This window comes from Hibiscus syriacus, unplaced genomic scaffold (assembly GCF_006381635.1).
Source record: "Hibiscus syriacus cultivar Baekdansim isolate YM2019G1 unplaced genomic scaffold, ASM638163v2 tig00111621_pilon, whole genome shotgun sequence".
In the NCBI taxonomy this organism is placed as follows: Eukaryota; Viridiplantae; Streptophyta; class Magnoliopsida; order Malvales; family Malvaceae; genus Hibiscus; species Hibiscus syriacus.
The window spans coordinates 2,250,601-2,275,718 of NW_024063138.1; the positions used below are offsets into that span (position 1 = coordinate 2,250,601).

The 25,118-nt window shown below is 34.5% G+C and overlaps 1 pseudogene; it reads left to right on the forward strand.

Moving 5' to 3' along the window:
* The first annotated feature begins 129 nt into the window (after window positions 1–129).
* Window positions 130–20,449, forward strand: LOC120166046 (annotated as a pseudogene).
* The last annotated feature ends 4,669 nt before the right edge of the window (window positions 20,450–25,118 follow it).

The following is a 25,118-nucleotide window of genomic DNA, read 5'->3' on the forward strand; positions in this document are numbered from 1 at the left end:
TCCTTTTGTATTCATCTGGAGCAGTAAGCGTCCTCGCTCCCAATGATTTCTCAAGAAGAAGCCCTTGCCTGACCCCCCCCAAAAAAAAAAAAATTCGCGGTTGAGCTATTTGATTTCCCTATTTGCATTATGAAGTCCCCTTTCCAGTCGTCATTCTCATCAATTAAGCCCCTAGCCGCGGCCAGGCAGGAGATCCCTCTAAAACCGCCGTTAGTGTTTGAGGACACGTACTCCTTCAGGTGATTTCATCCACCGAACCCAATAATGCTCTCTGGTAATCCTTCTATGTGTGTTTTTCATAGTTTTCAGAATATCCTTTGCTGATTTTTGTATGTGCAGGATGATGATATTTGGGTTCGTGTTTTTGTTGTTGAAAACGTCGTCGTTCTTATTCTTCCATAGTTCCCAAGTCGTCGTTGAAAATAGGGTGCCCAAGTTACTGCATTCTCGCAAGCTTTCTTCGTCCTACAGTTCCTTCTCAACCAGCCTATGAACTCCATGGAATCAAAATGTTCGTCATTCTGATACATTCTCTCAAATTATTTTTTAGATTGATATCATTTAAGATTATTTTTTAAATTAATGTGCATCATATAAGATAAAGACGTGTCTCTTACTTACGCGGCTATAATTGTTAAAGTTTGGTCTCATGTTAGGTAAAATGAAAGAAAAGAGAAAAAGGCTAAACACACATACATTGTCCTAAAAAAACAAACATGTACATTGTGTTAAAGACATCTCTACACAAGCATTAGTCCGACATCGACGATAATATATATATATATATATATATATATATTAACTTTATCTTCAATTATTTATATAATATATATTTAAAAGATTATATTAAATCACTTGAAAAGAATATATATCAAAACAATATAAAATCTAAAAGTTGTTGATGATTACTGCCTATCTATTCAAAGCCGAAACTGCCATCCATATTTAGGGATTAGGGAACTAACCCATACCATATTTCGGAAACAATAATGTCGAACAAGACATAAATGATTAGTTGAGTTGGAAATTTCAACTTGGCGAGTCCAATGAGAATTTTAATTTGACTTTAAATAATTATAAAATACATTCATTTCTTTTTTGGTGAATAATTATATGCTTACTAATTTATCCACTTTGAAAAAAGAAATAGTATAGAATTTCATTCATGCCATGCCCTATATATATATCGACAAACATGTCCAAATCTTGGGTTAGTTAAAGGACATTAATTTTGTAATAATTATTAAAAGTTGTCATGAATAGAAAACAAATTAAGACGTGGGTGGTGATAGAAGCATAGAATCATAAATATGGCAGGTGAAACTCATATATCCCCCACGATACATATGGTAGATGTGTATGGAAATGGTCCCTAATCCTCCTAGTGGTCGGTCATTGGTAAATGCACGCTCCTAAATTCTATATTTGTAAAAAGATGAATTCTCCATGTTTTAAATTCGTTTAGGGCTCTACAATATGAATATCATAATTTCAATTATCCAAAAAGATTTAGGTTGAGAAATAAACGAGTAACGAGTAATTTTCCTATAACCAGATTAATGAGAATGTGAAATAAAAGCAAAAAAATAATACCCGAAATTGATAACGGAGTTTAGCCAATTATGCCTACGTCTCCGGACTGTTGCAGATCTTTTACTAAGAGAGAAAATTTACAGGTGTTTACAAAACACTCACTACTCACAAGAAAGCTCTCTAGTATTAGGAGAAAGAAATGATTTTGGGATGATTTTGAAGCTAAATGGGTAAGGTTATTTATAGTTGAAGCTTAAGGACTAATCTTTGAAAATATCCTAAAGTGCAATGACTAAAGTGCAATTCACCCATCTCAAAATTTTAACACAATTAATTGCACTGAATTCGGTGCATAATTCCACCGAATTCGGTGGCCTCCCTTAGTTGAAAATACAGCTCCCAGCTCCCTTTGTTGAATTCTTTAGCCCCCTTTGTTTGACTTTTCCAACAATCTCCCACTTGAAGACACCTCGATCAATGCAACAACATTTCTGGTCTTGTTAACCTAGCATGCCAACTGAAGCTGAACACAATTTCAGTTTGTCCGTGGTCACCGTCTTTGTTAGCATATCTGCCGGATTTTGAGCTCCACTAATCTTTTCAAGTTTCAAAATCCCATCTTCCAGAAGAGACCGGATAAAATGATATCGCAATTGTATGTGCTTCGTCCTGGAATGAAAACATGGATTCTTCGCTAGATGGATAACACTTTGACTGTAACAGCGACATATTCTGCTTCGGTTATAGAGAGAGCAACTATCTTGTGTAGTTGAGAAACCCAACTCACTGCAGTACCTCCTAGAGTATAAACATACCCTGTAGTGCTCTTTTTGATGTCAACATTCCCGGCTAAGTCAACATCTATATAGCCTGTCAGTATCTTATCTCCACCTTTGAAACAAAGTGTTTTGTTTGTAGTACCCCGCAGATATCTGATGATCCATTTGACAGCTTCCCAGTGTACCTTTCCTGGATTATTCATTTACCTGCTAATAGCTCCCATTGTATGAGCAATATCTGGTCTAGTACAAACCATGACATACATTAGACTTCCAATTGATGAGACATACGACACCTTCACCATGTGTGCACGTTCTTCCTCTGTCTTTGGTGACTGTTCTTTGGAGAGTCTAAAATGAACAGCTAAAGGTGTACTTACTGGTTTAGCATCTTGCATGTTGAACCTGAAGAGTACTTTGTTGATGTACTCAGCCTATGATAACACCAAAGTCCCCAACTTTGTGTCTCTCTTAATCCTCATCCTAAGTATCTGCTTCGCAGCGCCCAGATCTTTCATTGCAAATTGCTTCGACAATTTTTACTTCAAGTTTATAATCTTTTGCATGTCTGAGCCTGCAACGAGCATGTCATCAACGTACAATAATAAAATAATGAAGCTGTTGTCAAACTTGATGTAGCAACAATGATCTGATTGGCATCTGGTAAAATCACTGCTACCCATGAAGCTATCAAACTTTTTGTACCACTATCTAGGAGCTTGTTTTAAACCATACAAGCTCTTTTTCAACCTGCATACCATATTTTTCTTGTCTGTCTCTATGAATCCTTCTGGCTACCTTATATAGATTTCTTCCTCCAAATCACCATGAAGGAAAGTTGTCTTCACATCTAAGTACTCAAGATGTAAGTTCTCTGCAACTACAATTTTCAACACCAGTCTGATTGTAGACAGTTTCACAACTGGAGAGAAAATTTCATTGTAGTCAGTACATTCTTTTTGCTGAAAGCCTTTGACAACCAATCTTGTTTTGTAGCATTTGCTCCCATCATTCTCTTCTTTGATATTGTAAATCCACTTGTTGTGGAGTGCTTTCTTGCCTGGTGGTAATTCAACTAATTCCCACGTCTGATTTGACATAAGCGAGTCCATCTCATCTTTCATGGAAGAGTCCCACTTGACTGAATCCTCCACTTGAATTGTTTCATCATAGCACTCTGGTTCACCATTGTCAGTCAGCAACAAGTAGTGCAAAGAAGGAGAATACCGCTGGGTTGGTTTAGGAATTCTGGAGGAGCATCTCAGTTCTGGTGTGCCTGGTTCTTCTTGAACTGCTTCAGGATTGATATGAACATCATTTCCAGAAATCTCTTCGAACTCAGCAAATTCCTTTGTTTTAGCTTCAGTATTGGAGCTACTTGATTCTACAGTTGACCTGTCTTTGTACATCATATTCTCATTGAAAATGAAATCTCTGCTTCTGATGATCTTTTGATTTTCGTAGTCCCAAAACCGATAACCGAACTCATCACCACTATAACCAACAAAGACACATTTGTTGGACTTGGCATCAAGTTTACTTTTTTCAGTAGAATTTATGTGTACATAGGAAATACAACCAAACACTCTTAAGTGTGAAAGGTTTATTTCTTTCTTGCTCAAAGCTTTCTCTGGTATTCCACCATCCAAGGTAACTGAGGGCCCACAGTTGATCAGGTAAGCTGCAGTGTTGATGGCTTCAGCCCATAGCAATTTGGGCAATCCGACATGTATCCTTGTGCTTCTGACAAGTTCATTCAGAGTTCTTGTAACACCCCAACCCGTATCCGACCTGGATCCGAGTCCGAAGTGTCACATTGACTTTTCAAAACCTTTACTTGTATAAAATAGTGAGTAATTTAAAATTTATTATTACATATAACTTATTCAAAACCTTTATCGAACTATTCAGAGCTTATACAATATATTATCTTGAATACATGCCAACTAGAAATTTATGTATTAAAATACATATTATTTACCTTTCTTCTGATCTGACCTTTGGTATGAAGAACTGACCTGTCTTGCTCCACATTGCTCTTTACTCTTCTCATTTTGGTAACCTACGTGTGAAACAATCACACGGTAAGTTGATGACTTAGTGAGGCAATAAACATAAAATATAAACTATAGCTTATAATCATGTATGAACCATTACTACTATCACTCATACCCTTATTCATGTAACAAATCCCTGTAACACATATGCAATATATATATCATTACATATAAAAACATATACACACATATATTCCTCACTCATCATTTCTATCATTAGCCTTATTTCACAATCCATATTACTATCATTTATATGTATTGATCATATCCTCTTGAACTTAACCTTGTTAACCAACATATGCTTCGTGTAACCAAACAATACACATATCATCATATGACTCGTGCAATACACATATCAATATATCACAAAAGCATATTTTCACATGTATATTTATTGTTATATCTTTGTCTAGCCCATGTACATTTCTGAGAACTATAGATATGTGAGTTTATAGAGGTTGTGCACTAATTCTATCACCACAACTCGTATAAATGCACCGAAGTGCCACGTAGAATTGCACCGTAGTGCAGCGTAGAAATGCACCGAAGTGCCATATAAGGTTGTCCCTAAGGACCACATATCATTCCTTAAGAATCATATACATATGCCAAGGATCAAATATGTGTCTCAAAAGACCTCACATATGTTCTGAAGAATACATATATGTCCCGAAGGACCGCGTAGACCCTCGACTCTTGGCATGCCAACTATACCTCTAGCTCTCATGACACATAACATGGGCATTAATCTTTATTTTATCACACATTCACATATACACATAGTCTTTTTATTACATTTTTATAAGATCACACGTAGTCAAGTAGTTCATTTCCATATAAATCACACATATACGTAGATCACTTGCACGTAGAACATCTTTATATAATCATGATTCACTTTCACTTATCACATATACTTGTCTTTCATATATCTCATGGCATATCACATGGCTCTTTATTTCATTCTCATATGATCACATAATCTGTAGTTCCCTTCTCCTATCACTTTGCATGGTTTACATAAACATATATCATACCTTATTCATATATATATATATATATATATTATATATATATATATATATATATATATATGTAAATACTGTATGCACAAATTTTCTTAACTTATAACTTACGTTACATATGCATGTAATCTTATGAATTATTGTTAAACTCAAACATTGTATTATTATACTTTGTTCCATAGCCATATATTTACATACCTTATACTTACCTAGTTTACTCTATTTCACACATATCACATAATCACGTAATTTACTTACACATAGATCATTTTCATACCTAACTCATATAACCCCAATTCTTCCCATAAAGTTATATTTTATTCATATAATATCATATTCCTATAAATAAATAACTTATCTTATGGTTTGGTATCATCATTTATACTCAATTCCCTAACTAATATATTTTCTCATATTACTCTATAGTCTAATCTTATTTAACTCATCACCTTTCTCATGTAGTCATATAAATATTATATTGATCTTATAATTGATCAGTATACAACATGTATGGTCACCTATCATATAACCTATTTCATTTCCATGCAATCATATAAACCATTCATATTAATTCATACTTATCACAATACATGTATTCACAAAATCATTAACACATATTGTAATATATCACATATACCCAAATCAAACATATGCCGATATCATAAATTAATGCATTCTAATATAGGAATAGACTACTCGTCGCAAGTCTTATTTCCATTAACATCATAAACTAACTTGTATGCACTTACCTGAGCCTCACTAAGTTCCAATCCACTTTTATGCTTTCATCTCTTTCGATTGAATCTTTACTTGATAATCATTCTGGGACTTGTTCGTGCTCGATATCTATATGATCATACATTGATACATATCAGTATCCAATTGATATACTTCAATCTATCATTTCGTAGACCAAAAGAAAGGTATAATTCTATTTCCCTTGAAGTGCATCGATGCATAAATTGCATTCGATGTTTCCATTTTTAAGGGTGCATCGATGCACTTCCTATGCATCGATACACACTGAACAATTTCTGGAAATTCACCCTTGATGCATCAGTGCACCTTGAATGTGCATCGATGCACATAGCCCATAAATCCAATTTATGCCCGAAATCCCCTCTTTTCAACTTAATTACTTCATATATCATTCCATTTCGTATTCTTAACTTACTTACTCCTATTCAAACTCATTTATCTCGTCTGAACCTTAATATCCTCTTCTCTTTATTAACTTTAAGAATTATACCATATTCCAACATGTTTCAAAACTCATTTATCAAATTGCATTCGATGTTTCCATTTTTAAGGGTGCATCGATGCACTTCCTATGCATCGATACACACTGAACAATTTCTGGAAATTCACCCTTGATGCATCAGTGCACCTTGAATGTGCATCGATGCACATAGCCCATAAATCCAATTTATGCCCGAAAATCCCCTCTTTTCAACTTAATTACTTCATATATCATTCCATTTCGTATTCTTAACTTACTTACTCCTATTCAAACTCATTTATCTCGTCTTGAACCTTAATATCCTCTTCTCTTTATTAACTTTAAGAATTATACCATATTTCCAACATGTTTCAAAACTCATTTTATCACTTCATATCTCTTAATTTAACCCTTGACAAGTCAAATTTATCTTCCAATTTGAGTAATGAACTATATTTCAAGATTTCACCAAAGAACCCCAAATCTTTAATCCCTCCTAACTCCATCATACTTTTATTTTAAGATAACTTAAGCTTTCCTTAAGCTTAGTTATCATCTAATAATCAAAACCTAACCTCAAAATCAATAATTAATCCATAAACAAAGAAACTCACCTTTGAGCTTGGAGATACGGGAAGAGGAAGAAGAAGAAAGAAAACTATGGATAATTCTTCTTTTCCACGTGGTTTCTTATCTTATAAAATAAAAATAAAAATCTTACTTGTCAATTGACCATTTTACCCTTTAATTCATTCCATAATTACTAAATAACCTTCATCATATTTCCAATAAATCATTGAACTATTCAATTATCCTACTTTAATCACCAATTTCTAAAACTTTACAATTTGGTTACTAACCCGGTATTGAGGATGTTACAAATCTCCCCTCCTTTAAAGAAAATTCATCCTCGAATTTTCCTTGAACAAATCAATAAGAACACATATTCTATTGTTCTCATATTACCTCATTTCTTAATCTTTTCTTCCTTTATTTCTTCAACTACTTTTTTATACATTTATCTACTGTCACTGATCATATAAACAGTAACTAGTAACTTTAATCCCTTTCTGTCTTTTCTCTCCTTCCATTATGCATTTTCCTTTGACCATTTCTATGACTTCATATAATATCACTAATCATGTAGACAATACATCCATTTTCATCCTTAACCTCATAAATCCCTCTTTATTGTCTTATAACAATAACCAACTCATTTTCCAACATCATTTGACCGAGAACACAACATTAGATCTTCTTTAAATATGATCAACATACACTTTAAAGAATCTTTTACATCACCTTGCACACTTTTCTTACTTTATATCAAATTATCATCTACACTTCCATATAACCCTTATCGGATCTGATCCTTTAACTAAATTCTTTTTATTTCTGTACTCCAGTAATCATTTATTTATTCCTTATACCCCAAATCATATCTTTCCCTTCATGTTTACATACTCTTGTCTTATCACTTATACTCATCTCTATGTATCAATCTTTATGGCATCCTCATAACTTTGATAACCTATTTACTTATACAAAACTTCATTCTTATCATTTCTTATACTTGTATTTTCCTTCCTTAAGGTTCCATGCAAATACTTTCTTCTTTTCTATATCATAGCTATCGATCAGAATACACAACTACATTCATTTCACATCATAATTGATTAACTCAACTTTACATTTCTTCCAATCTTATAACTTTTACTCTGACAATTATCAATACATTTGTTCATTCAAACTCAACATCATAACTTCCTTTGTCTTATAAACTGATCATTGATATATACATTCTCAAACTCTTCTTATCAATCCTCAGCTTTACTCAAATATACAAATCCTTACTTCCTTTTCCTTTATTATACCATATTACTATGATCCAAATATGCAACTGTATCCAGATTCATTTCATATTTGGTTATTATATCCTGACAATATCTTATAATCTTATAATTCCAGTACATTTTTATCACATACTCTGGTTAGCCAACACTAACTCTTTCCATCTTAACTGCAAACCCTTATCATAAACATACTCTTGTTTATGCTCAATACTATCACTTCGTTTCAAGCACATAAGCTCTGACTTTATACATCTTATACGCTTGTCACTGATGCACTTATCCTTGAGTTCTTCTATAAGTACTCACCACGTCATTCGATCTTTTTAACGTTCTTATGGTGACACGTGTTCACCATATTCTATCTTATCCACATACTAACAAAACTAATCCTTATCGCTTTTTCGATTCAAAATAATAAAGATCTTCTTTCACTATTCTAATATGATTTAAACTTTCTGAAATCAACCTTTAATCTTATAAGACACTTTCTGAGGTTTCTGCTCTTCATCCTGCCTGGCCAGGGCAAGTGAATTGCTATCACCATCAGATTTGTCAGCTATCGATTCACTTCGACAATTTCTATAATCAATTTCTACTATATTATACAAATCTTATTATATTGGCAAGACAACATACTCCTTACCCTATCAGATCAGAAATTGTTACTCTGTGTTGGCATGTAAACATTTTATGACACTTTGGACTTTAGTTTATTCCGAGAATCGGCTAAACAGTAGCTCTGATACCATTAAATGTAACACCCAAACCCGTATCTGAACCGGATCCGAGTCGGATCCGAGTCTGAAGTGTCACATTGACTTTTCAAAACCTTTACTTGTATAAAATAGTGAGTAATTTAAAATTTATTATTACATATAACTTATTCAAAACCTTTATCAAACTATTCAGAGCTTATACAATATATTATCTTGAATACATGCCAACTAGAAATTTATGTATTAAAATACATATTATTCACCTTTCTTCTGATCTAACCTCTGGTAAGAAGAACTGACCTGTCTTGCTCCACATTGCTCTTTACTCTTCTCATTTTGGTAACCTACGTGTGAAACAATCACACGCTAAGTCGATGACTTAGTGAGGCAATAAACATAAAATATAAAATATAGCTTGTAATCATGTATGAACCATTACTACTATCACTCATACCCTTATTCATATAACAAATCCCTGTAACACATATGCAATATATATATATATCATTACATATAAAAACATATATACACATATATTCCTCACTCGTCATTTCTATCATTAGCCTTATTTCACTATCCATATTACTATCATTTATATGTGTTGATCATATCCTCTTGAACTTAACATTGTTAACCAACATATGCTTCGTGTAACCAAACAATACACATATCATCATATGACTCGTGCAATACACATATCAATATATATCACAAAAGCATATTTTTCACATGTAATATACTTATTGCTATATCCTTGTCTAGCCCATGTACATTTCTGAGAACTATAGATATATGAGTTTATAGAGGTTGTGCACTAATGCTGTCACCACAGCTCGTATAAATGCACCGAAGTGCCACGTAGAATTGCACCGTAGTGTCACGTAGAAATGCACCGAAGTGCCATATAAGGTTGTCCCTAAGGACCACATATCATTCCTTAAGAATCATATACATATGCCAAAGATCAAATATGTGTCTCAAAAGACCTCACACATGTTCCGAAGAATACATATATATCCCGAAGGACCACGTAGACCCTCGACTCTTGGCATGCCAACTATACCTCTAGCTCTCATGACACATAACATGGGCATTAATCTTTATGTTATCACACATTCACATATACACATAGTCTTTTTATTACATTTTTATAAGATCACACGTAGTCAAGTAGTTCATTTCCATATAAATCACACATACACGTAGATCACTTGCACGTAGAACATCTTTATATAATCATATGATTCACTTTCACTTATCACATATACTTTGTCTTTCATATATCTCATGGCATATATCACATGGCTCTTTGTTTCATTCTCATATGATCACATAATCAAGTAGTTCCCTTCTCCTATCACTTTGCATGGTTTTACATAAACATATATCATACCTTATTCATATATATATATATATATCCGCAAATACATGTAAGCCCATATTTTCTTAACTTATAACTTACGTTACATATGCATGTAATCTTATGACTTATTGTTGAATAACTCAAATAACATTGTATTATTACATACTTTGTTCCATAGCCATATATTTACATACCTTATACTTACCTAGTTTACTCTATTTCACACATAGTCACATAATCACGTAATTTACTTACACATAGATCATTTTCATACCTAAATCATATACACCCAATTCTTCTCATAAGTTATACTTTATATTCATATAATATCATATATCCTATAAGTAAATACTTATCTTATGGTTTGGTATCATCATTTATACTCAATTCCCTTCACTAATATATTATTCTCATATTACTCTATAGTCTAATCTTATTTAACTCATCACCTTTCTTATGTAGTCATATAAATCTATTATATTGATTCTTATAATTGATCACGTATACTATTAACATGTATGGTCACCTATCATATAACCTATTTCACATTCCCATGCAATCATATAGACCATTCATATTAATTTCTATACTTATCACAATACATGTATCATAAACTAACTTGTATGCACTCACCACCTGAGCCTCACTAAGTTCCAATCCACTTTTATGCTTTCATCCTTTCGATTGAATCTTGACTTGATAATCGTTCCGGGACTTGTTTCGTGCTCGATATCTATATGATCATACATTGATACATATCAGTATCCAATGATATACTTCAATCTATCATTTCGTAGACCAAAAGAAAGGTATAATTTTATTTCCCTTGAAGTGCATCAATGCATTTCCTTATCATCGATGCATAAATTGCATTCGATGTTTCCATTTTTAAGGGTGCATCGAAGCACTTCCTGTGCATCGATACACACTGAACAATTTCTGGAAATTTACCCTTGATGCATCGGTGCACCTTGAATGTGCATCGATGCAAATAGCCCAGAAATCCAATTTATGCCCGAAAATCCCTTCTTTTCAACTTAATTTACTTCATATATCATTTCATTTCGTATTCTTAACTTCTTACTCCTCCTATCCAACTCATTTTCTCGTCTTGAACCTTAATATCCTCTCCTCTTTATTAACTTCAAGAATTATACCATATTTCCAACATGTTTCAAAACTCATTTTATCACTTCATATCTCTTAATTTAACCCTTGACAAGTCAAATTTATCTTCCAATTTGAGTAATGAACTCTATTTTAAGATTTCACCCAAGAACCCCAAATCTTTAATCCCTCCTAACTCCATCATACTTTTATTTTAAGATAACTTAAGCTTTCCTTAAGCTTAGTTATCATCTAATAATCAAAACCTAACCTTAAAATCAACAATTAATCCATAAACAAAGAAACTCACATTTGAGCTTGGAGATACGGGAGGAAAGAAGAACTCTGAAAAAATTCTCCTTTTCCACGTGGTTCCTTTATCTTATAAAAGAAATATAAAAATCTTACTTGTCAATTGACCTTTTTACCCTTTAATTCATTCCATAATTACTAAATAACCTTCATCATATTTCCAATAAATCATTGAACTATTCAATTATCCTACTTTAATCACCAATTTCTAAAATTTTACAATTTGGTCACTAACCCGGTATTGAGGATGTTACAGTTCTGTTCATGCACTCTGCTACGCTATTCTACTACGGAATCATGGGTGTTATTGTCTCCATCTTGATCCCATTATTTGCGCAGAAATCTCTGAATCTACTGTTTCTGTACTCTCTTCCATTGTCAGACCTCAACCGCTTGACTTTTAAACCAGTCTTATTTTCCACCATGACCTTCCATTTTTTTAAGGTATCAAAGACTTCTGATTTCTTCTGCAAAAAATAAACCCATACCTTCCTTGTTGAATCATCGATGAAGGTGACATAATATAGTGAGCCTACAAGAGATGTAACTGGAGATGGTCCCCATACATCAGTATGAACCAACTCTAACTTTTCTGCCTTGGGTGTCTTGCCAATCTTTGCAAAACTGACTTTCTTTTGTTTGCCAAAGATGTAATCATCGCATAGTCTGACATCTACATTCTTTAGATCCGACAGCTTCTCTTTTGACAAAAGTGTCTTCATCCCTTTCTCGATCATATGGCCAAGCCTTTGGTGCCATAGATTTAATTTTCCATCAGCATCTGCTACTGTAATGATATTCTCTAAATTTGAGGTTACATAGAGAGTACCAGTCTTCTTACCACGAGCAACGACGAGTGCTTCTTTGGTAATCTCCCATTCACAACCTGAAAAGGTTGTACTATATCCTTCTCCATCAAGCTGTCCTACAGAAATCAAATTTCTTTTGAGGCCAGAAATATGTCTCATTCCTTTCAGCTTCCAGGTGGTCTGGTTTGGCAAATTTAATCTGATGTCTCATTTTTCGACGATCTTCAAGGTTTCATCATCAGCTAGATGAACATTCCCAAAATTACCACTGACATAGTTCTCCATGATTTCTTGGCATGGGGTGGAGTGGAAAGATGCCCCTGAATCCAAGATCAATGATTCAATCGGACTGTTGACGCTTAGAATCATGGCATCACCTGTCTCTTCTGTCACGTTGGCAGATTCTTGTGCGCCGGTATTTTTCTTCGGTGCTCGGCAATCTCTTTTAAAGTGACCCTTCTTGCCACAATTATAACATGTATAATCTTTCTTTCCCATTCTTGATTTTCCCATTCTGGATTTAGATCTTCCACGATTTGAATTTCTTTCTGAAGTTCTCCCTCTAGACTCCGTGTGCAAGGTTGAGGAGGTTGATGCTTCACCTGATTCTCTCCATCAAATTTCTTCGCTCAATATCAGATCCCGAACATCGTCGAATTTCAATTTATTGTTTCCTAACTAGCTGCTGACTGCTGTAACAATAGCATTCCAACTGTCTGGTAGATATGATAAGAGAATTAAAGCTAGAACTTCATCATTGAACTCAATTTCCACGGAACTCAACTGGGTTGTGATAGTGTTGAGTTCATTTAGGTGTTGAGCCACTGATCCCCCTTCCATCATCTACAAATTGAATGATCGCCTCAACAAGTGAACTTTGTTTGAGGCCGTTGGCTTCTCATACATACTGGAGAGAGCCACCATAAGACCCGCCGTGGTCTTTTCCTTTGCTATGTTGAAAGCAACATTGCGAGATAACGTCAATCGGATAACTCCGAGGGCTTGTCTGTCGAGAAGAACCCAGTCTTCATTCTTCATGCCCTCTGGTTGCTTTCTTGAGAGAGATTGATATAGATTTTTCTGGTACAAAAAATCTTCAATCTGCATCTTCCAAAAGCCAAAGTCAGCACCATCAAACTTTTTAATTTTTACCTTCCCTTCGTCTGCAGCCATCGCTCCCACTCGAATCTGGCTTCGTTTGGATCGTTTCTGACAATTCTTGCGAACTACTGTGTATTAGAACACCTCGGTCGACAAATTCGTATCGCCGATAAAGTTTTTACTATTCACAAAATTTACTATTCACATGAATAGTAATGAATAGAAACCTCGCAAAAATTGACAAAATTCACAACCAAAAAGCTATGATTACCACTTTTTGGGAAATAAACGAATAATTTCTCTATAACCAGATTAGTGAGAATGCAAAATAAAAGTGAAAAAATAATTCCTGAAATTGATAACGGTGTTCAGCCAATTATGCCTACGTCTCCAGACTGCTGCAGATCTTTTACTAAGAGAGAAAATTTACAGGTGTTTACAAAACACTCACTACTCACAAGAAAACTCTCTAGTATTGAGAGAAAGAAATGATTTTGAATTTAAATGGGTAAGGGTATTTATAGTTGAAGCGTATGGACTAATCTTTGAAAATACCCTAAAGTACAATGACTAAAGTATAATTTACTCATCTCAAAATTTCAACACAATTAATTCCACTGAATTCAGTGCACAATTCCACTGAATTCGGTGGCCTCCCTTAGTTGAAAATGCAGCTCTCAACTCCCTTTGTTGAATTCTTTAGCCCCATTTGTTTGACTTTTCCAACAGAGGGAAAAAAAAAGGAGCTTAGAAAACTCATGCATATTGCTTGGTGATGAGAAATCTGGTTTGATAACATAGATAGAAGGTTTGATTTCACAGTTGGATGTCAGTCAGAAAAGGCTAGAAGATTTAGAGGAGAGATACAAGGGACTAAAAGAAAAATATGTAGGCCTGGAGAAAGAGAGAGAATCAACACTTCATGAAGTGGAAGAGCTACAAAAGTCACTAGAGGCTGAAATGCAATATGCCAGTTTTGTGCAGTTGAGTAAAACCTGAGAAACTGCTATGGAATCTCATATACATTTTCTGTAAGGAGAAACTCTGTTCGGGAAGAATGAATTTGAAGAGGACCAGGAAAAGGTTGTGGATGCTCAGGTAGAAGTTTTCATCTTCCAGAAATGTACACAAGACATGGAAGAGAAGAATTTGTCCCTATTACTCTAGTGTAGGAAACTCTTGGAGGCCTCCAAGTTATCAGAAAAACTTATCTCTGAATTGGAGCTCGGAAATTGTGAAAAGCATATGGAGATAAAATCTTTATTTGATCAAATTACCATACTGAGAATGGGGCTTTATCAGGTGTTGAAGAATCTTAATACTAATGATATCCATGGTTATGATGATAAGATAAAACAAGACCAGCCAGTTCTTGACCGTGTATTTGGCAGGCTCCAAGAGGTGCAAAATTCACTTCAAAAGTCTTTGGATGAAAATCAACAATTCATAATTGAGAAATCAGTTCTTATTGCACTGCTCGGGCAACTGAAACTAGAGGCAGAAAATCTTGCCACAGTGAAGAATTCACTACATGAGGAGTTGAATGTTCAGTCTGAGAAGTTTCTAAAGCTGCAGATCATAGCTGAAAAACTTGCGGATATGAATGAAGTACTGAGATCAAATGTGGTAGAGGGAGGCCAAAGAGAAGAAAGTTTACAGACTGAATTGTAAGTGTTCGCGGGCAACTGTTAGCCTTGCAAAGGCAATAACATACTTCATTGGAAGACAACTGCAAGGTGCTAGTTGAGAAAAGATCTACGATGAAGGAAATTTTAGACTTGGACAAGCACAAACATGATCTAGAAGAGGAAAACTCTGCTGTAATTTCTGAAGTGATATCTCAAAGTAACATTTCTATTATTTTGAAGGATATTATTGTTGATAATTTTGAGGATATAAAGTATCTCATTGACAATCTGGATTGTAACAACCCGAATATTTACAAAATAATATTAATTGAAATTGGAGGTAAATTATGAAAATGGGTGAAATTAAGTGACTAAATTAAGATTTATGAGAACTTGTATGCCATTTTCGAAGTAAAGGAAATTCAGGGACCAAGCCCTGAATTTCCCCTAAAACTGTCGGTAGCCTTGATGATTTAAGTGTGATTTCTGATTTACAATCAGAAATCACAAATGCAATTCCTTAAACTTTCTTCCTCTCACACCTCCACTTTCAAGTCCGATTCCGATGTCGTTTGACATCCGATCGTCAAATTGAAACCACCATATTGTTCGTTATCGAGTCAGGAACAATTCCCTTAAATTAATTGAAGTGAAATGCTGCCAAACGTCGGGAATTTCAAGTCAAAGCATCGACGTTTTTTTAGCTCTATTATCGGGAAAATCTTAAATTCATCGCCGATCGTTGCTCCATTTACGACACCTCTAGCACCATCGTGTTCCTTGTGTTGAACATTATGGAAATCAATGTTGGCAAAAGAAAAGAAATTAAAGAGGCAACAAGATGATATATTTGCATGAAGTTTGAAATTGTCAAAATTGGCAACACACTTGGCAAAAGGTGGCAAAAGCTAGAAGATTCTTGATTAGTGAAGCATGATCTTGAATTACTTAAGAACTAAGCATGGAAAATAAACATGTGACAATTGATGATGGAAGGGAATTTCATTAAGATAAGGAACTCCATGTGACAATACAAGAAGAATTTGAAAATGCCTAGATCTTTCATTAAGGAGGTTAATTACCCTTATAAATATATATCTTTAGCATTAATATAAATATATGTAAAGTGAAAGAGAATGTATACGAGGAAAAGCTTAGAAAAGCAAGGACGAGAAATAGCTTAGCAAAGCTATGAGAGAATTGAGTAAAGCTTAGCAAAGCTTAGAATAGCGAGGTTGTGTTTGTAAATAAGCCACAACTAGTGTTATAGTGTTGTAATATTGGGGTAACGTTATTGTAACATATTTTACCTCGTATTAATAATATTTCGAGTTATATAAATTACTGAGAGCCCACCTACGCTTCCAACAAGTGGCCTCAGAGCTTGGTTCAAGTTTAACGTGGTGGAGAATATAGCCAACACGATTCAACCTCAAATCCCGAGATTGACAAAGATGATTTATGGCAATTGGAGCAATCAAATGAAGGCATTACTAGGCTCCCAAGATTGTTGGGATATCATCGAGGATGGTTACACCGAGCCTGAAAATGCAGCAGTAGAAGCAGCCCTGGCCAATGAAGAAAAGAAGGTATTGAAGGAATCCTGGAAAAAAGATAAAAGAGCGTTGTTCTTTATTTTTCAAGGAGTAGACGAATCTACCTATGAAAAAATATCTGAAGCAAAAACTGCAAAACAAGCATGGGAGATTTTGCAAAAATCTCTATAAGGTGCCGAAAAAGCAAAGAAAAATACATAGCTGTAGCAGCGTGCACTTGCCAAGAATCCAGTCTCCCATAGTCGAAGCAAGCATATTGATACAAAGTATCACTTTATACAAGAGCGAGTGAAGAATAAAATTGTGGAGCTAATTTACTGCAGAACTGAATATCAACTAGCAGATATTTTTCACAAAGCCATTGAGGGAAAATATATTCAACCGACTCAAAGAAAAGCTCGGAATGAAAAATCAGATTTGAGGGGGAGTGTTAGAATTCAAATCTAATTTTACTACTTATGCTGGCAAGGCATGGATAATTCTTGAACATTATGGAAATCAATGTTAGCAAAAGAAAATAAATTAAAGAGGCAATAAGATGATATAGTTGCATGAAGTTTGAAATTGTCAAAGTTGGCAACACACTTGGCAAAAGGTGGCAAAAGCTAGAAGCTAAGCATAAGCATAAACATGTGACAATTGATGATGGAAGGGAATTTCATTAAGACAAGGAACTCCATGTGGCAATATAAGAAGAATTTGGAAATGCCTAGATCTTTCATTAAGGAGGTTAATTACCCTTATAAATATATGTCTTTAGCATTAATATAAATGTATGCAAAGTGAAATAGAAGGTATATGAGGAAAAGATTAGAAAAGCAAGGACGAGAAATAGCTTAGCAAAGCTATAAGAGAATTGAGTAAAGCTTAGCAAAACTTAGAATAACGAGGTTGTGTTTGTAAACAAGCCGCAACTAATGTTATAGTATTGTAATATTGTAATATTGGGGTAACGTTATTGTAACGTATTTTACCTCGTATCAATAATAGTTGAGTATTATAAATTACTGTGTGCCCATCTACGCTTCCAACATCAATAATGATCTCGAAGGAAAATTGAAGATGATGGAGAAGCAACTTCAAGATATGCAAATGGAAAACTCAAATCTCAATTATTCAATGAAAAAATTGGAGAATGAACTGGCTTGAGTTAGATCTTTTGGTGGTCAGTTAAAAGGTGAAGTTGCAAAGGGGAAGGTTCTGTTGTGCCAGAAGGAGGTTGCATTGTTGGAAGCAGAATAAATGCTCAGTGCAATTCAAGAGGAGAGAACTTAACTGCATAAAGTTTTGGAGGATCTGCAGACTAAATGTGAGGAGGTCAAGCAGATAGGAGAAGATTAAAAGAAGCAAATTCTTAAACTATCTATGGACTATAATCATAAGGATAAGGAGACTGAAAGCATTTGCCAGGTTAATCAGAAACTTAAGGCTGAATTGTCAAAATTGAATGAGGAACTTAAAGAAATCAAAATTAGGGAGGAGATTTTGAGCCTTGAATTACTAAAATGAAGAAATGAAGTTGAAATTTGGGAAACTCAGGCTTCTGCATGGTATGGTGAGCTACAGACTTAATCTGTATGTGAAGCAATTTTTGAAGAGAATGTTATTAGCTCAGTAAGGAATGTGAAGTCCTTGAATATAGAAGAAATTCAAAAGCTACAGAGGTAGAAGATCTGGAAAGAAGTGTTAGATTCTTGGAAAGTGAGAATAAAGGACTTAAAACTCGGATGACAACATATGTTCCTGCAATTGTTTCTCTCATGGATAGTGTAACATCTTTGGAGAGTGGAACTCTCTTGCAGCTTAAACTTCCCTCAGATCATAATGTAGTGAAAGTAATGACTTCATATTTGTTTTTTAAATTTTAATAAACCAAGGCAATATGAACTCCATTCTATTTGGTTGAATATACAACTTAAGTTCTAAGCCAACTGTATGCATCTTTGACCTGTACTAGTATCTGGTCGTTTATTTACAAAAGCAAATTTATGCCCCTAGTTCTCTGAGTTTGCACAAGTATATGTTTACTAACATTATCTTTTTTGGAACTTCTTGTTTCCCATGAGAAAGCTGTTTAGCATTTTTATTGAATTAACATTTTGTACTTTTGTTTCTATTTGTTTTCTTGATCTTTGTGTTAACCATATACGTAATTTTTGGTTTTGTTTTACTTCTGCTAGGCCTAGATATTGGATGGCATTACCAAGTTGTTTTTCATTACTGAAAGTATGTCAGAACTTTGTCAAAGTGGAAGCTAGTTTTGTTTAGTATATAGATCTTAAATAAGTTGGACGTGAATGAGAATTTGTCTGTAAATTATCATTTATATTAATAATGCCATGGATCTTGAATGGTTATGAGCTTTGATTCTTCAGCTTACAATTGTCTTGTTTTACAGTATGTCAATATGGGAGCTGAATTGCATGCTGAAAACTGTCAACAAACAAGTGAATGTCAGATTACCTCAGTTTTTGATGGTTTCTCTAACTTGCAGGGTATCCATATGAGAATTAAAGCCATTGCAGAAGCAGTCCTGGAAATGGAAAAGCTTGCAATGCTGGAAAACTTCAATCTCAATTCCAAACTAAAGAGTGCTACGAGACATATTGAAGAGTTAAAATCTGGAAGCAACTCTAGTCGAGAAAGTGCTAGAGCAAAGAGGCAGATGAATGCTAGAAAAGAAGGGGAAGAACTTGTCCATCGGTTTGGTAACAATGTCAATGTGCATAAACCAATTCCTGAGATATCTGAAGAAAATGAAATGACAAAAGATATCATACTTGATCAGATATCTGAGAGCTCATCCTATGGGTTAAGCAGGAGAAGAACTATAGCAGAGGTTGATGCTCAGATGCTTGAGTTGTAGGAAACCACGGATTGTAATGCTGATATCAACTTGAAAGTCAGGATGTCCCAGAAAATGAGCAATGTGCCAACTGACTATGAACGGATTGAAATAGTCAAGGTACGCAAGAGCATAACTCCTTCTACAGAATCTCTTGTGAAAGAGTTGGGTGTAGATCAAGAGAGTTCTAAGAGATTCTTAAAGCCAAACCATGAAGGAATCATGAGGAATATTCTACAAAGACTTGATTATGATTCACAAAAGTTGGCTAACCTTCAAATAACTGTGCAGGACCTGAAGAAGAAGGTAGAGATAACTGAGACAAGCTATAAGGGGAAAGGAATTGAATATGGTACAGTGAAAGAGTAGCTAGAAGAAGCTAAAGAAACCATCATGAAGCTACTTGATGTCAATAACAAATTAATAACTCATGTTGAAGATGGTTCCTGGTCTCTTAATGGGAAATTTGCGCTAGAACCAGACGAGAATGTGAGTGTTCGGAGACGGAGAATATTGGAACAAGCTCGAAGAGGGTCTGTAAAGTAGGGTTTCAAATCGCGGACGCGGTAGTGTTTTCGGTTATTTCGGATTTATCGTGATTACGACCGTCGGACGGCGGCGAAACCGCTATATTGCTGCTGAAATCACGGTCGCAGACCATTTTTTAAAACCCTATTGAAAAGATAGGCCGGTTGCAGTTGGAGATGCAAAAGATACGGTTTTTCTTACTAAATCTTGATGATAAACAAACAAGCAAAGCACAAACCAGAATCTTCGAGTATAAAAGAAGAGTTTTATTGTGGGACTATCTTTATGGTGGGGTGAAAACCAACCTGAAGAAGAAGAAACCGCAGTTCTGCTCATGCGTGCGACCCCTAACTAAAGAAAATTGAGACAATTATTTACTCCTCATCGGCACAATACATTTTCAGTAGTTTACCAATAATGCGACTTTAGTTGCATTATCCATAAATGTTTTACTTTTTAGTGTTTTGCATGTATTTATTTTCTTATATAGGATTTGTTCTTTTACTTTAAGATATTTTTTACTGTATATTACTGGCACTATCTCATGGTGTAGCCTAAAACATTCATTTTCTATATGTTTGTCAATTTGGCGTAAATATTGATTTCATTGGAAATTATTTCTTTAAGGTATAGATCTTTTGTTTTGTTCATTGCTTTTAGAGTTGTTTACGTATTTCATTCTGGAGTGGTGTTAGCCCATTTTTCTCTCCAATCCGACCAGAATCCCACATTTTAGTAAATATATCAAATTAAGGTGGATCGAAGATTTTTTTATTCTAGTTTTGACTCTAACTTGAGCTTGATTTTTTTTGGGATAATTATGATTTTATTACCCACAGTCAAGTTCAGATACAACCAATTAACCAATCAAACATCACAAAATCAAAGAACAACCTATACAAAAAGATTGGTTAGACTATATCCCAAGCATTACATAGTTTTAAGTTAGTAGCATCAAGTCTATTAATATTAGTTCCCCTAAGTCGAATTCCAACATGGTCTTTAACTTCCTTAAGCAATCATTTGGTCGTTCTAAAACGTCCTTGGAACATTCGCTGATTTCTTTCCTGCCACAATAAGAATATAAGAGCTGTCCAAGAAATTTTCAAGATGGTGGTAAGAAGAGACCTCCCTTTCCATGAAGAACTTGCCCTTGAAACCATTTCATTCCATGTCAAGATTGAAGACTTCATCCCATTAAGATTCAAAATAGAGTTCCAGAGTCCTACTGTCAGGGGACATTGCGAGAAGATGTGGTCCCTTGTCTCTTGAGAAGTACTGCAGTTGACACAAAGGTCTTTTGTGCATATACCCATTCTAAGAAGTCGATCTCTAGTAGGAAACTTGTTTAGCATAGCCATCCAAGCAATCAAATTGAACTTTGGAATATGCAATGGGAACCAAATTAGTTTGTGCCAAAGAACTTTCTGCCCTTTGAATCGAATCAAGTCCCATATCCCTAACTTACTGAGAATCGGCTAAAATAATAGGTAATGTTTCAGTCTACAATTTTAAAATTTTGTTAATACTCCAACTAACATTCCTACTAGCTTGAAATTGCCAAAAATCCTGCTCCTTAAATACATAGCTTTTAAGTTATGTTACCCACAGTGATCCATCACCCGCGAGGATTTTTTCGAATTAGGCTAATAAGATATGCTCTATTCCAAGTTTTAATATTCTTCAGCCCAAGTCCTCCTTCAGATTTAGAGAGGCAAACATTATCCCAGCTTATTCTAGCTCCAGAATCAGATTTTTCTGCTCATTTCCAGAAATATCTGGAGCAGATTTGTTCCACCTTCTTAAGAATTGATGCTGGCAGTACAAGTTGTCTGCACCAGTAATTGCTGACATTGAATAAAACATATCTAATGAGCTCTAAATGTCCTGCATAACTGATATTTTTCCCAGTCCAATGGTGCAACTTGTGCTTGATATGTCCGATTAAAACTTGACAATCCTTCTCGGTAAGCTTACGAGTGACCAGTGGAATTCCAAGATAACGGACAGGCAGACTACCTAATTGAAACCCAGTGATCAGTTTTAAAATCTCAATGGTTCTATAATGAATTCCAACTGCAAAAATTTCACATTTAGAAGAATTCAATTTAAGTCCAGAGACTTCATAGAACTGGTCAAGGATACTGAGAACACCAACCATTGATTCAATATTTCCTTTGTAAAAAATCCGAAGATCATCAGCAAACGAGAGATGAGTTAGCCCTATCTTCCTGCATTTTGGATGAAAACCAAATATACCTCTTTCGGCAGCCAAGTTAAGCATTCGAGATAAAATATTCATTATAAGCATAAAAAGATAAGGGGAAAGAGGGTCTCCCTGTCTAAGACCTATAGCACCTTTAAAATAGCCGATTAGAGTCCAATTAAAAAAATCGAGAACCTTGCTTGTGTGAAACATGCTTCGATCCAAGCAATGAATGAATTAGGATGTAACACCCCAACCCGTACCCGACCCGAATACGAGTCCGAGGTGTCACATTGACCAGTCAAAGCATATACTTTATAAAAGAAACCATAGAAACTTTAAAACTTCTATTCTATAAGAAATTCTTTTACATAAACGTGTCAAAAACCTTAACAGACTCCATCAGAGCGTACATACTTAGTGACTTAGTTACACGCCAACATACTAAATTATATGACACGACGTACTTTACAAAAATATTTCTGATCTGAACTTTCTACGGAGATATGCTGCTTTACGGATCCCAAGCTTGATCTTCTGATTGATCCACACCTACGTGTAAGACACTTACACGCTAAGTCATAGACTTAGTGAGACAAGTAAATATATAAAGTAAACTAACAATTGCATGAACATCTTATGTAATACACATTATACTTATACACCTATTGAACTCATCACTAACATGTTTATCCTTACTTATTTCCTTGTCATTAATTCCATTCCATTATATGAGCATATATTGAACATAAACATATAATATAACTTCAACACACAACAATACATGAGTAAGTACTATGATCATACCATGCATAACCATATAACATCTCGTATCACCATTACACATATGAACTTGTTACCATTACTATCATATGATCCTAACTTATTACTTATACATATCACATATCACATATCACATATACCTTTTCACGAGAAACACACATATCATTATATCAAATTATATTTCTTTTCAAAGCCCATGCACACTATTGAGAACTTAAGGTATGTGAGTACATAGAGGTTGTGCACAATGCTGTCACCACAGCTCGTATAAATTCCACTAGGGGCGCGTAATTTGTCCCGTAGGACCACTATGTATCGAAGGACCACTGTTTCCCGAAGGAACATTATGTCCCAAAGGACCACTATGTCCCAAAGGACCATTATGTCCCGAAGGACCACTATGCCCGAAGGACCACGTAAACCCTCGACTATTGGCATGCTAACTATTCCTATAGCTCTCTTAGTATATAACATGGGCATTATTATTCATCTTTTTACATATTCACGTAGGCACATTGTTCACTTTCACATAACATATTTCCATGTAATTCACATTCACTTATCACATAGTTTTTCACTTTTTCTTATATTCATTTTCACATAGTTCATAGCCATGATTCTAATCTCACAACACATGTTCGCATATACATGTTATCATACAACCCCTTCATTCAATTATAGCATCTAATATATCTTATTATACTAACATGTATTCATATCATTCATTTCACATACATAACATATCATATAACCTTCTAATAGAGACACATATGAGTCATATTATTTTCACATATATTTTATTATATAACTCATGATCACATGACCTATTATCATACATACATGCATTTACATAGTTCACACATAAAGATACATTCAACAATTAGACATATGCATTTACTCGTATACCATACATCTAACACCATATCACTACATGTTTATGCTTTAGTACTTATATCATATAATATCGGAATTAGACTCATCGCAAGTCTTAATTCCTTAACATAACGTACACTTACTATCATGTACTCACCTGGTCTCATTGAACACTCTTAAGCTCTTGTTTTCTTTGCGTATCTTACTCTGCAGACCTATCCGAAATCTGCTTTCGATCGATGTCTACACAATCATATATTTATACTATCAGTATTCCATTGATATACTATAATCTATAATTTCTTAGACTAGAAGAAAGATTTATTTCATTTCCTATTGAAGTGCATCAGTACATTATACCATACATCGATGCATCCCTTAACATGTGCATCGATGCACTACCCATGCATCGATACACCAATCACCTTCGATGTTTTCATTTTTAAGGGGGTGCATCGATGCACTCCTTATGCATCTATGCACTAATGGCATTCAATGTTTATTTATTTGAGAGTGCATCGGTACACATTGAATGTGCATCGATGCAGATAACCCAGAAATTACATCTTGAGCACGAAAATGTCTTGTTTTGACCCCAAATTCTACTTATTAATCCCTCATTGTACCTTAAAACTTATAAATACATATATAAACCTTCTTATAACACTATAACACTTTACCATCTCCCATAATTCACCATAATTCTTGAATCAAAGAATTTCATTAAATTTTCCATGTGTTCTAAATTCAATTATATCACCTCTAACTTCTTAATTAACCCTTTGACAAGTCAAATTCATTCTTGGAACTTCAAAAACCTTTTTA